We start from the raw sequence: 12,599 nt of genomic DNA, 5'->3' as shown, positions 1-12,599 counted from the left end.
CCCTTGAAGTGGTAAATGACATCTGAAAATTTTCTGATACAAAATCCTTCTTGAGTTCCTTAGATAAAACTCACCATGGTCATGATTTATCATTTTAGTCTTCATTCTATTTTTTTATTTATAATATTTACTTTAAATTTCATAAGTATGAGTCTATAATTTTTCTCATCTTGTCTTTGTTTCTTTTTGTAATTAAGATATATAAAATTGGAATGATTTCTATCATGATAGATGCCTGACAAATTTATAGGCCTCATGTTCTTTATTTTCCTAATTTCAAAATATTACAGGAGTACAAATGCTTAGGTTACATGTATTGCTCTTGCCCCACTGGAGTCAGAGCTTCAAGAGTGTCCATCCCCCAGATGGTGCACACTGAACCCATTAGGTGTGAATATACCCATCCCCCTTACCCCCTCCTATCTGCCTGGCACCTGATGAATGTTATTACTGTACATGCACTTAAGTGTTGATCAGTTAATACCAGTTTGATGGTGAGTACATGTGGTGCTCGTTTTTCCTTTCTTGGGATACTTCACTTAGTAGAATGGGTTCCAGCTCTATCCAGGAAAATACAAGAGGTGCTATATCATCATTGTTTCTTATAGCAGAGTAATACTCCGTGGTATACATATACCACATTTTATTAATCCACTCACGTATTGATGGGCACTTGGGTTGTTTCCACATCTTTGCAATTGTGAATTGTGCTGCTATAACCATTCGAGTGCACATGTCTTCTTTACAGAATGACTTTTGTTCTTTTGGGTAGATGCCCAGTAATGGGATTGCTGGATGAAATGGTAGTTATACTTGTATCTCTTTGAAGTATCTCCATATTGCTTTCCACAGAGGTTGTACTAGTTTGCAGTCCCACCAGCAGTGTATGAGTGTTCCTGTCTCTCTGCATCCACGCCAACATGTGTTGTTTTGGGACTTTTTGATAAAGGCCATTCTCACTGGGGATAAGTTATATCTCATTGTGTTTTTTTCCACATTAAATTATATTTTTAATACAATTAAAGAGTATTTTTTAACCTGCTTGTAATCATAAGCTGACAATTTGTCATGTGCTTGCTTACCTTAGATAAATTATGATACATAAAGCTCAATAGCAAGAGAAGACTTGCTTTATGCATATAGTATGTTGAATATATTGATAAAATGCCACAAAGATCTCCTACAATGTTTAAATCACCTTTGTCTTGATTCAGTGTTCACTTTGTTGTTATAAACTCTTGACTATTTTTAGAGTTATGACAAAGTTGATCCTGAATGTTTTTCACAGCTTTTGCTTGTAGTTTCTATGAAGATAAGAGCCCTTCACTGTTCCTACACTGCCATTTTTATTAACCTTACTATCTGTAAACTTTTAAAGAATTAATGTTTAGATTCAGTTTGCTTAAATTTTGCTGAGAATTTTTGCATCTTAGTTCTTGAGTGATATTGGTATAGTATAGTATTCTATATAAATAGTATTCTATTTTTGTATTAACTTTTCTAATTTTTAGTGTCTGAGTAATACTAGAGTTATAAAAAAAGTTTAAAAATGTTTCCTCTTAGACTATTTTCTAAAAGAGTTTGTGTAAAACTGTTGGTAAACCTTATGTATTTGGTTGAATTTGCCAATAAAACCAGCTGCTTCTGGATATTTCATTGTGGGGATATTTTAAATTACAAAGCAATTGCTTTACTGATTATAGGTCTATTCAATCTTTGTATTTCATCTTGATTGAAATTTGGTAGCTTGGAGTTTTTGCATAATTACTCTATTTTTTTTTCTAAATTTTCAAACATTGTACCCAAGGGCAATAAGGTGACAATTTCTTCTCAAGAATACTCATAAAATTTCTCAGGAAATTCACATGTTGGGTCACAAAACAAGTCTCAAAAACTTAAAAATATTGAAATCATATCAAATAACTTTTCTGACCATGATGAAGTGAAACCAGAAATCAATGGCAGAAGGAACTGAAAAAATCACAAATATGTGTAAATTAAAGAACACTTTCTTAAATAACCAGTGGATCAAAGAAGAAATAAAGAGGGAAATTAGAAAATACATGAGGATTAATAAAAATGAAAATATACCATACCAAAATGTATGGGATTGCACAAAAGCAGTATTAAAAGTTCATAACAATAAGCATTTTTATTAAAAAAAATCTCAAATAAACTGCCTAACTTTAAACTTCATGGATCTAGAAAGAAGCAAACAAAACCCCCAAAACCACACACAGAAACCAAACAAAAATCTTAAGCCCAAATTTAGAAGAAGAAAGGGATATAGCAATGATTACAGTGGGAAAAAATGGCAGATTAGTGGTGGCCTCCCAACTCACCGCTCCCAGGGAAGAAGATGAATAGTGCACATGGCTACATATGAGTGGATTGCTCACCCCAAAAACAGCATTGTGTATTTGCCGAGAAGCAGCGTGGGACATGCAGTGCAGGAAGAAAGGTGACAGGAGATACATTCACAAAGCTTGGAGAGTGTGAGAAATACAACAGAGAATAGAGAACAAGAAGTGTGATCTGACCCCCAGAAGGACACCCACAACCCCCACAGACCTTCCCACCCACTCAGACAGGGCAAAGCCGTGGCACAGAACAGCAGGCTCTGTGGAGAGTAGACAATAGCGGGAGCCATACTGAACTCTCCAATGCACTGTGCCAGGACTGCACCAGGGTGGGGAGGGACTAGTCTGAGTAGCAGCTTCTGGAGGCCATGCACTGGGGTTTGGTGATGGGCACCTCCACCCTGGAGGTCAGCAGGACCAGGGTATGGGAGTTGAATGGTGAGCAACAGGCTCTGCACATGGACACTGCTGGCAATTTGGCCGGCTCTGGGTAGGACAAAGAGAGCCATGTTCTCTGTCCAGCTGACATGAATCTGTGGGATTATGGTGCCAAAGAAACAGTTTGCAACCTGTTAATTCAGCCCACTGGCCCAGCTGGGGCCATTTCCTGAATGCTTGGCCCTGACACCTGCTCTCCAGGTCTGTTCAACTGCTATATTTAGGGTCCCCTGCTTGGAAGTCCTGTTTGCCATCATCATTTCAGGTGCCACCCCACCCTGAGCCCAGAGGCTCTTGTTCCAGGGTGCAGCAGGTTCTGCCACTGGACGTCAGGTGGGTGAGGAAAGCCACGTTCTCTGCCTGGTGGACCTGCAACTCGGGAGGGGCCATGGTGCTGAAGAGGCAGGTACCAACTCATTTACCAGAGCCTCCCCTTCAGGTCCTAGCCACCTCCTGCCTCCGGAGCCCTGAACCCACCCTCTAGGTCACGTCAACCCATCATCTGCACTATCCGGAACAACTGGAGAGTCCATTTACACACACAAGTCCAAAGACTGCTCCCACCGGTGAGCAGGATGCTTCCTGTGGACAGAACATGAGGCTCTGCCCTGACTCCTCCAGGGCACTTCCCATCTGACCGAATCCAGTCAAACATCATGCACCCTACTGCTTCTACAACTACAGGACACCTCGGTCCTCCCCTGGGGCCCTCAGCTCCCCATGCTTTGTCCTGTACATTCCCACACATATATATCTCAACTCCAACTCAGACTGTAGGAGCCACAGGAGTCCACTGGGTCCTGGGGTGTTCTATGTGACTTCAGAATTAAAGTCTGGGTATCCTGCATCCCAGAGAGAGGATTAGTGATGACCATAGGGTAGGCTTTGCTCTACCCAGCCTCTCTTTCTCCCCATCCCCTACCCTTCCCATGGCTGCACAGATAGAGAGAGAGAGAGAGAGAGAGATAATTTAGCCACCGCACAGAGGCTCCCACAGGAAGTGGGGCTCAGAACTTCCCTTTTAGGGTCTTGCAGTAGACTGAGAGGTGATTGGACTGTGAGATCCCTGCTCACCAGGCCCTCTGTGCTGCTGTTTGCCTAGAAGCCCCATTAGAACAAGACAGGCCCAAGGCAGAGTGATATCAAACTACCAGGGATACACCATGGTGGTCACAGGACCAGCATTCTTCTACCTGGCATGGTCAGGGATTGATCCCAAGGATCCCGAGGATGGGCCCACAGGCCACATCCCACACACCTAAGTATCTGCCACATTGCCCAGGTGCACAGAGGGGATATTTGTGAATTAGTCTTACAGGGTGTGGCTGTGTGTGGGGTCAGAACAAGTGAGAAAGAGAAGTGTGGATTCTAGCTGCGGTGAGCTAATGAGACACCCCACCTCCCACAGGAGCGCCACTCTCCCAACTCAGGCTGGGACACTGACCAGGGAACCTCTCTTCCTGCATCACAGTTGCTGAGGAGCATGGCTGACATGAGGTTCTGCCTGCAGGCAGAGGCCTGGGAGAAACTGATAGATAGGGGAGGATTGACAGAAATGAGACCTGCTCCAGACTACCAGATTGTGGGACTCAGATGGCCCTGCCTCTACATGCAGACTCTTTGCTTAAGTGGGGCTACTTCAGCCACTTGCATACAGCTTAGACCAGAGGGGGCGGGGGAATAGTCCTTTAATGCCTGCATATCCCTTAGTAGCATTTGTAGACCTGGAGGGCAGAGTCATCCAACCTAATCCCACCAAACCTCATTACCTAACTGGCCTCTGCTGTGGTGACGAATAAAACACGCACCTGGAAGTACCAGGGCCCCGTGCACCATAAAGGGCATGTGATGGCTTCTCCAGAGGAACTAGAGCTGGTCACAGGATCAAAAAACAACAGTGCAGCTTGTTCCCTCCAGTAAACACCACCTAATGACAGGGAGGTTTGCATGCCATTTAGAACACTTCCTGACTCAATCATAGAGGGCGTGGTTGATTCTCACCTAAAATTATCACTTACTGACTCAGAAATTAAACTGGGGTGTCATTGTTTAAACAAAAATAAATCCAAAAGTAAGAAGCAATATCTGCTCCAGATGACAATGAACCAGCAAAAGACCTCCGGAACTATGAAGAATTAAAGAAAAAGATCACTACCAAAAAGGAACACTGGCTCCCTAGCAATGGTTACCAACCAAAAGCATAATATTAAAATGACAGATGAAGAATTTTGAACATGGATTGTAAGATAGCTTAATGAAATACATGATAATATGAAATCCCAGTACAAAGAAACCCCACAAAAACAATGTCAAAAATTAATGAAAATTTCACAAAATAAATTGAATTATGAAAGAAAAATCAAATAGAACTTTTAGAAATAAAACATCCATTCAAAGACTTATAAAACACAGTGAAAATCTTTAAGAACAGGTTAGATTAGGCAGAAAAAATAATCTCAGAGCTTGAAGGCAACACTTTCTGATTGATTAAACAAGTCAGTCACAGAGATAGAGCAGAGATACAAGAGGAATGAACAAGGCTTACAAGAAATATCAGATTATGTAAAGAGGACTAACCTAAGAATCATAGGCATCCCTGAGGGCAAAGAAGAAAATACACAGGAGTAGGATAATTTATTTGAGAGAATAGTTAAGAAAAATTTCCCCAGCCTTGCTAGAAATCTAAACATCCAAGTACAAGAAGTTAATAGGACTCCTGGGAGATTAATCACAAAGACAAATACACCACAACACATAGTCATCAGAGGGCCAAAACAAACACAAAAGAGGCATTCCTATGAGCTATAAGGTGAAAGCAGCAGGTAATGTACAAAGGAAAGCCCATCAGACTAACTGCAGAATTCTCAACTGAGACCCTTCAAGTCAGAAGGGATTGGGTTCCTAGTCCCAGTCTTTTCAAAAAGAATAATTTCCAGCCTAGAATTCTGTATCCTGCAAAATAAAGTTTCGTATATGAGAGGAAAATAAAGTCTGTCTCAGACAAGCAAACACTGAGGGAATTTGCCAAGACAACACGTGCCCTATAGGAAGTACTCAGAGCTGCATTATTCACAGATCAGCACAATAAACACTTACCAATGTAAAATCACCAAAAAGATAAAAGTCAAAGACCAGATACCACAATGGCTCAAGAGGTAAAACAAAGCAACAAAGTTCAACTCAACAGAATGATCAGAAATCTACCCTACTTAATAATTCTTTCAATAAATTTGAATGGCATAAACTGCACACTGAAGAGATATACTCTGGCTTAATGGATAAATATACATAATATAAGTATCTGCTGTCTCCAGGAAACACATCTAACCCACAAGGACACATCCAGACTCAAGTTGAAGGGATAGAAAACAACATTCCATGCTAACAGAAACCAAAAGAAAGATGGCGTAGCAATATTCATATCAGAAAACTTCATCTCGAAATTAAGAACAGTAATGAGAGACAAAGACAGTCATTATAAAATGGTAGAGGGAACAATTCAACAAGAAGACATAATAATCTTACACATTTATGAAGCTAATACAGAAGTGTTCATATTCATAAAGCAAATCTGACAGGATCTGAAAAAAAAAAGATAGACAGCATCACTGTGATACCTGGGAACTTCATCAACCCACTGACAGAACTGGACATATCATCCAAACAAAAATTAGATAAGGAAACAAGGGAATTAAATAAAACCCAGAACATATGGATATAGCAGACATTTTCAGAACATTGTACCCCAAATCAACCAAGTATACATTCTTCTCTTCAGCACAGGTGACATTCTCTAAGACTGATCACATAGTAGGCCACAAATCATGTCTCAACAAATTTTAAAAAATAGAGATTATACCATGCATCTTCTCAGACCACAGTGGACTTCAAGTAGAAATCAACTCCCACAGAGACACACATCACTACAAAAAGTCATGGAAACTAAATAACCTACTGCTGAATGATTGGAAAATCAAGGAAGAAATTTTTTGAACTAAATGATAACAGGGACACAAGTTATCAAAATCTGTGGGATACAGCTAAAGCAGTCCTCAGAGGAAAACTCATAGCAATAAATGCCTACATCCAAAAGACAAAAAGATCACAAATAAACAATCTAATGAATCATCACAAAGATCTGGAAAATGATGATCAAATCAAACACAAACCCAGCAGAAGAAAAGAAATAACCAAACCAGAGCAAAAATAAATAAAATGGATACTAAAGAGCTATTCAGAAGATTAATAAAACAAAAAGTTGGTTCTTTTATTTTTTTATTTTTTATTTCAGCTTATAATGTGGGTATAAAAGTTCAGGTTATATATATTGCCCATCCCCCCATCCCCCCGAGTCAGAGCTTCAGGGGTGTCCATTCCCCAGACAGTGAGCATCGCACTCATCATGTAGGTATACACCCATCACCTCTCCCCACCCCCCATCTCAGTCAGATACCCAACTGGTGTTATGCCCAAATGTGCACTTAGGTGATGATCAGGGAAACCAATTTGCTGGTGAGTACATGTGGTGCTTATTTTTCCATTCTTGGGATACTTCACTTAATAGAATGGGTTCCAACTCTCTCCAGGAGAACAAAAGGGATTCTATATCATCATTATTTCTTATAGCTGAGTAATACTCCATGGTATACGTATACCATATTTTGCTAATCCATTCATGAATTGATGGGCATTTGGGTTGTTTCCACATCTTTGCAATTGTGAATTGTGCTGCTATAAACATTCGGGTACAGGTGTCTTTTTTATAGAATGACTTTTGTTTTTTTGGGTAGATGCCCAATAATGGGATTGCTGGATCGAATGGTAGGTCTACTTGAACCTGTTTAAGGAATCTCCATAATGCTTTCCACAAGGGTTGCACTAGTTTGCAGTCTGATCAGCAGTGTATGAGTGTTCCTGTCTTTCCGCATCCACGCCATCATGTGTTGTTTTGGGACTTTTTGATAAAGGCCATTCTCACTGGAGTTAAGTGATATCTCATTGTGGTTTTGATTTGCATTTCCCTGATGATTAGAGATGTTGAGCATTTTTTCATATGTTTGTTAGCCATTCTTCTATCTTCTTTTGAAAAATTTCTATTCATGTCCTTTGCCCACTTTTTGATAGGGGTGTTTGATTTTTTTCTTGCTGATTTTCCTGAGTTCTAAATAGATTCTTGTTATCAATCCTTTATCTGATGTGTAGTATGCAAAATTTTTTCCCATTTTGTAGGTTGTCTGTTTACTCTCATGACTGTTTCTTTGGCTGTGCAGAAGCCTTTTAATTTAATCAGGTCCCATTTATTTATTTTTGTTGTTGCTGTGATTGCCTTACAGGTCTTCTTCATAAATTCTTTGCCTAGGCCAATGTCTGTAAGAGTCTTTCCTACATTTTCTTCTATAATTCTAATAGGTTCACACCTAAGGTTTAAAAAAAATGGAAAGCTTCACGAATTTGCATGTCATCCTTGCGCAGGGGCCATGCTAATGTTCTCTGTATCGTTCCAATTTTAGTATAAGTGCTGCTGAAGCAAGCACAAAAGTTGGTTCTTTTAAAAGATAAAGAAAATTGACACACCTCTCACTAGATTAACCAGAAGCAAAAAAGAAAGGACTCTAATAAGCTGAATTAGGAATATAAAAGGAAAGATTACAACTGATATCACAGAAATAAAAAAAAATCACATCTGAATACTATAAAATTCTTTATGCAAATAAATTTAAAAATGTGGAGAAAATGGACAAATTCTTAAAAACACACAGCCTATCTAGGCTCAATCACAAAAACATAGAAGTCCTGAACATATAAATATCAAGCACCAAAATTGAAGTAGTAACAAAAAATCTTCCTAAAGAAAAAGTCCTGCTGCTGATGGTTTCAGACCTGAATTCTACCAGACCTACAAAGAAGAACTGGTGCATATCCTGCTAAAATTATTCGACTACATCAGGAAAGAAAGAATGAAACCTTCCCAACATGTTTTATGAAACCAATGTCACCATGATGCCAAAGCCAGGAAAGACCCAACCAAAAAAAAGAAAAGAACAGACTATGATCCCTTCTGAATATAGATACAAAATTCTTAATAAAACCTTAGAAAATCGAATTCAGCTGCTGATCAAAAAAAAAAATAAATAAATAAATCCATCACAATCAAGTAAGCTTCATCCCAGAAATTCAGGGATCGTTCAACATATGCAAATCCATAAATGTAATTTACCACATAAATAGAAGTAAAAACAACAACCACTTCATCCTCTCAATAGACACAGAAAAGTGTTTGACAAAATTCCGCTCCATTTATCATAAGAATGCTTAACAAATTAGGCATAGATAGGACTTACTTCAATATTACAAAAGCCATGTATGATAAACCTACAACCACCATCATACTGAACAGGGAAAAATTGAAAACATTCACACGTAGAACTGGTACCAGAGAAGGTTGCCGTCTATCACCACTTCTATTTAATGAAGTGCTGGAAGTCCTAGCCAAAGAAATCAGACAAGAGAAAGAAATCAAGAGCATCCAAAAGGGGGCAGAAGAGATCAATCACTCTTTGCAAATAACATGGTCTTATATCTAGAAAATCAGAAAGATTCTGCCAAGAAACTACTGGAATTGATATATAAGTTCAGCAAGTCTCAGGTTACAAAATCAATGTACACAAACCAGTATCATTCATATACACTGAAAACAGTCAAACTGAGAACCGTATCAAAGACTCAATAACGTTCACAGTGGCAACAAAGAAAATAGAATACTTAGGAGTATATTTTATCAAGGAAGTGAAGAACCTCTACAGGGAGGATTATGAGACACTGAGGAAAGAAATAGCAGAAGATGCAAAGAGAAGAAAAACGATACCGTGGTCACGGATCAGCAGAATCAGTATTGTTAAAATGGCTATACTACCCAAAGTGATCTACAGATACAATGTAATCATGATTAAAATACCAACATCCTTTTTTTCACAGTTTAGATAAAATAATTCTATCCCTCATATTGAACCAGAAAAGAACTGCTATAGTAAGACTAACCTCAAGCAAAAAGAACAAATGGGGAAGCATCAACTTACCAGACTTCAAGCTATACTACAAGGCTAGAGTAAACAAAACATCATGGTACTGACACAGGACTAAAGATATAGACAAATGTAACAGGACTGAGAACCCAGACAAAAGAAACATCCTTATGCAGCCATCTAATTTTTGAGAAAGCAAATAAGAACATGCACTGGGGGAAAGAATTCCCAGTAAATAAGTGGTGCTGGGAAAATTGGATAGCCACATGTAGAAGACTGAAACATGATACACACCTCTCACTGACAAACACAAATCTCAATGGATAACAGACTTAAACCTAAAGGATAAAACCATAGGAATTCTAGAAGAGAATGTTGGAAAAACTTATAGACATCAGACTAGGGAAAGAATTTATGAAGAAGACCCCAAAAGGAATCACAGCATCAACAAAAATAAATAAATGGGATGTTATCAAATTAAAAATCTTCTGCACAGACAAGGAAACTGTCATTAGAGCAATTATATAGTGGACAGAATGGGAGAAAATATTTACATGGTATATATCTGAAAAGGGGGTTAATAACTAGAATCTATAAAGAACTCAGGAAAATCAGTAAGAAAAAAATCAAATAACTCCATTAAAATGGGGCAAAAGTCAGCAACAGAAACTTTTCAAAAGATGTTAGACTAACAGCCAACAAACATATGAAAAAAATGCTCAACATCTCTAATCATCAAGGAAATGCAAATCAAAATCACAATGAGATAACCCTTAACTCCAGTGAGAATGGCTTTTATAAAAAAAACCCAAAACATCAAATGTTGGAATGGAAATGGAGAGATAGGAACACTCATACAGTACTGATGGGACTGCAAACTACTACAAACTATACGGAAAGTAATATGGAGATACCTCTAAGAATTAAAAGTAGAACTACAATTTGATGCAGCAATCCCTCTAGTGGGCATATACCCAAAGGAAAAAAGAAAAAAAAGGCATTCTATAATAAAGATTTCTTCACTTGAACTTTATAGCAGCACAATTCATAATTGCAAAGATATGGAAACAACCCAAATGCCCATCAATACATGAGTGGATTAATAAAATGTGGTACATGTATACCATGAAGTACTATTCAGCTACAAAAAAACAGTGGTGTACTAGCACCTCCTATATTATCCTGGATAGATCTGGAGCCCATTGTACTAAGTGAAGTATCAAAAGAATGGAAAAACAAGCACCACATATACTCACCATCAAATCGGCACTAATTGATCAACAAATATGTGCACATGTGGAAGTAACATTCATCGGGGATTGGGCAGGTGGAAGGTGGGATGAGGACTTGGGGACATTCACACCTAATGGGTGCGGTGCACATGGTCTGGGGTGGGCATGCTTGTAGCTCCAACTTGGTCAGTGCAAATGCAATATATGTAACCTAAATGTTTGTACCCCCATAAAAATTTTGAAATAATAAAATAATAATGATTACAAAAGAAATAAATGAAAGAACGAATGGAAAACAATAGAAAAAAATTGAGGGTTCTTTTTTTTAAAATTTCAGCATATTCTGGGGGTACAAAAGTTTAGGTTACATATATTTCTCTTGTCCCCCTAACCCCTCGAGTCAAAGTTTCAAGCATATCCACCCCCAGATGTTGATCATCACAATCATTCTGAATGTATACACCCATGACCTCCCCCCCATCTGCCCAACACATGATTAATGTTATTCCTATATGTGCTGTTAGGTGTTGATCAGTGAAAGCAATTTGACAATGAGTATATGTGGTGTTTATTTTTCAATTCTTAGGATAGTTCACTTAGTAGAATGGGTTCCAGCTCTCTCCAGGAAAATACAAGAGGTGCTATATCACCATTGTTTCTTATAGCAGAGTAATACTCCATGGTATACATATACCACATTTTATTAATCCACTCATGGATTGATGGTCACTTGGGTTATTTCCACATCTTTGCAGTTGTGAATTGTGCTGCTATAAACATTCGAGTGTAGATGTCTTTTTTATAGAATGTCTTTTGTTCTTTTGGGTAGATACCCAGTAATGGGATTGCTGGATAAAATGGTAGGTCTATTTGTATCTCTTTAAGGAATCTCCGTATTGCTTTCCACAGAGGTTGCACTAGTTTGCAGTCCCACCAGCAGTGTATGAGTGTTCCTGTCTCTCCTCATCCATGCCAACATTTATTGTTTTAGGAACTTTTTTTTTTTATTTCATCTTGTTATGGGAGATACAGAATTGCAGGTTACATACGTTGCTCCTGTACCGCCTTTCCCCCCAGGTCAGAGCTCCAGGCGTGTCTGTTCCCCAGGTCGTGTGCGTTGCACCCATCATGTAGGTATATATCCCTCCCTTCCCCACACCCCCTCCCCGAGTCAGCACCTTCAAGCGTTTCCATTCCCCAAACGGTGCGCAATGCACTCATTGTGTAGGCATACACCCATCCCCTCCTCCACCCCCACCACAGTCTGATATCCAATTGGTGTCGTTCCCAGATTTGTATTTAGGTGATGATCAGGGAAACCAATTTTCTGGTGAGTACATGTGATGCTTGTTTTTCCATTCTTGGGATACTTCACTTAATATAATGGGTTCCAACTCTCTCCAGGAGAACCATAGAGATGTCGTATCTTCATCATTCCTTATAGCTGAGTAATATTCCATGGTATACATATACCACAGCTTACTAATCCAATCATGTATTGATGGGCATTTGGGTTGTTTCCACATCTTTGCGATTGTGAATTGTGC

General features: G+C 38.9%; 1 non-coding gene across 1 annotated transcript; it reads right to left on the bottom strand.

Moving 5' to 3' along the window:
- Positions 1–8,225: 8,225 nt before the first annotated feature.
- Positions 8,226–8,332, bottom strand: LOC138379232 (U6 spliceosomal RNA). The gene has a single exon (XR_011232015.1). It is a non-coding gene; the product is annotated as a U6 spliceosomal RNA (small nuclear RNA).
- Positions 8,333–12,599: the final 4,267 nt, after the last annotated feature.

The sequence above is a fragment of the Eulemur rufifrons genome, chromosome 30 (assembly GCF_041146395.1).
Source record: "Eulemur rufifrons isolate Redbay chromosome 30, OSU_ERuf_1, whole genome shotgun sequence".
NCBI lineage: Eukaryota > Metazoa > Chordata > Mammalia > Primates > Lemuridae > Eulemur > Eulemur rufifrons.
This window is presented reverse-complemented; position numbering and strand designations above follow the sequence as displayed.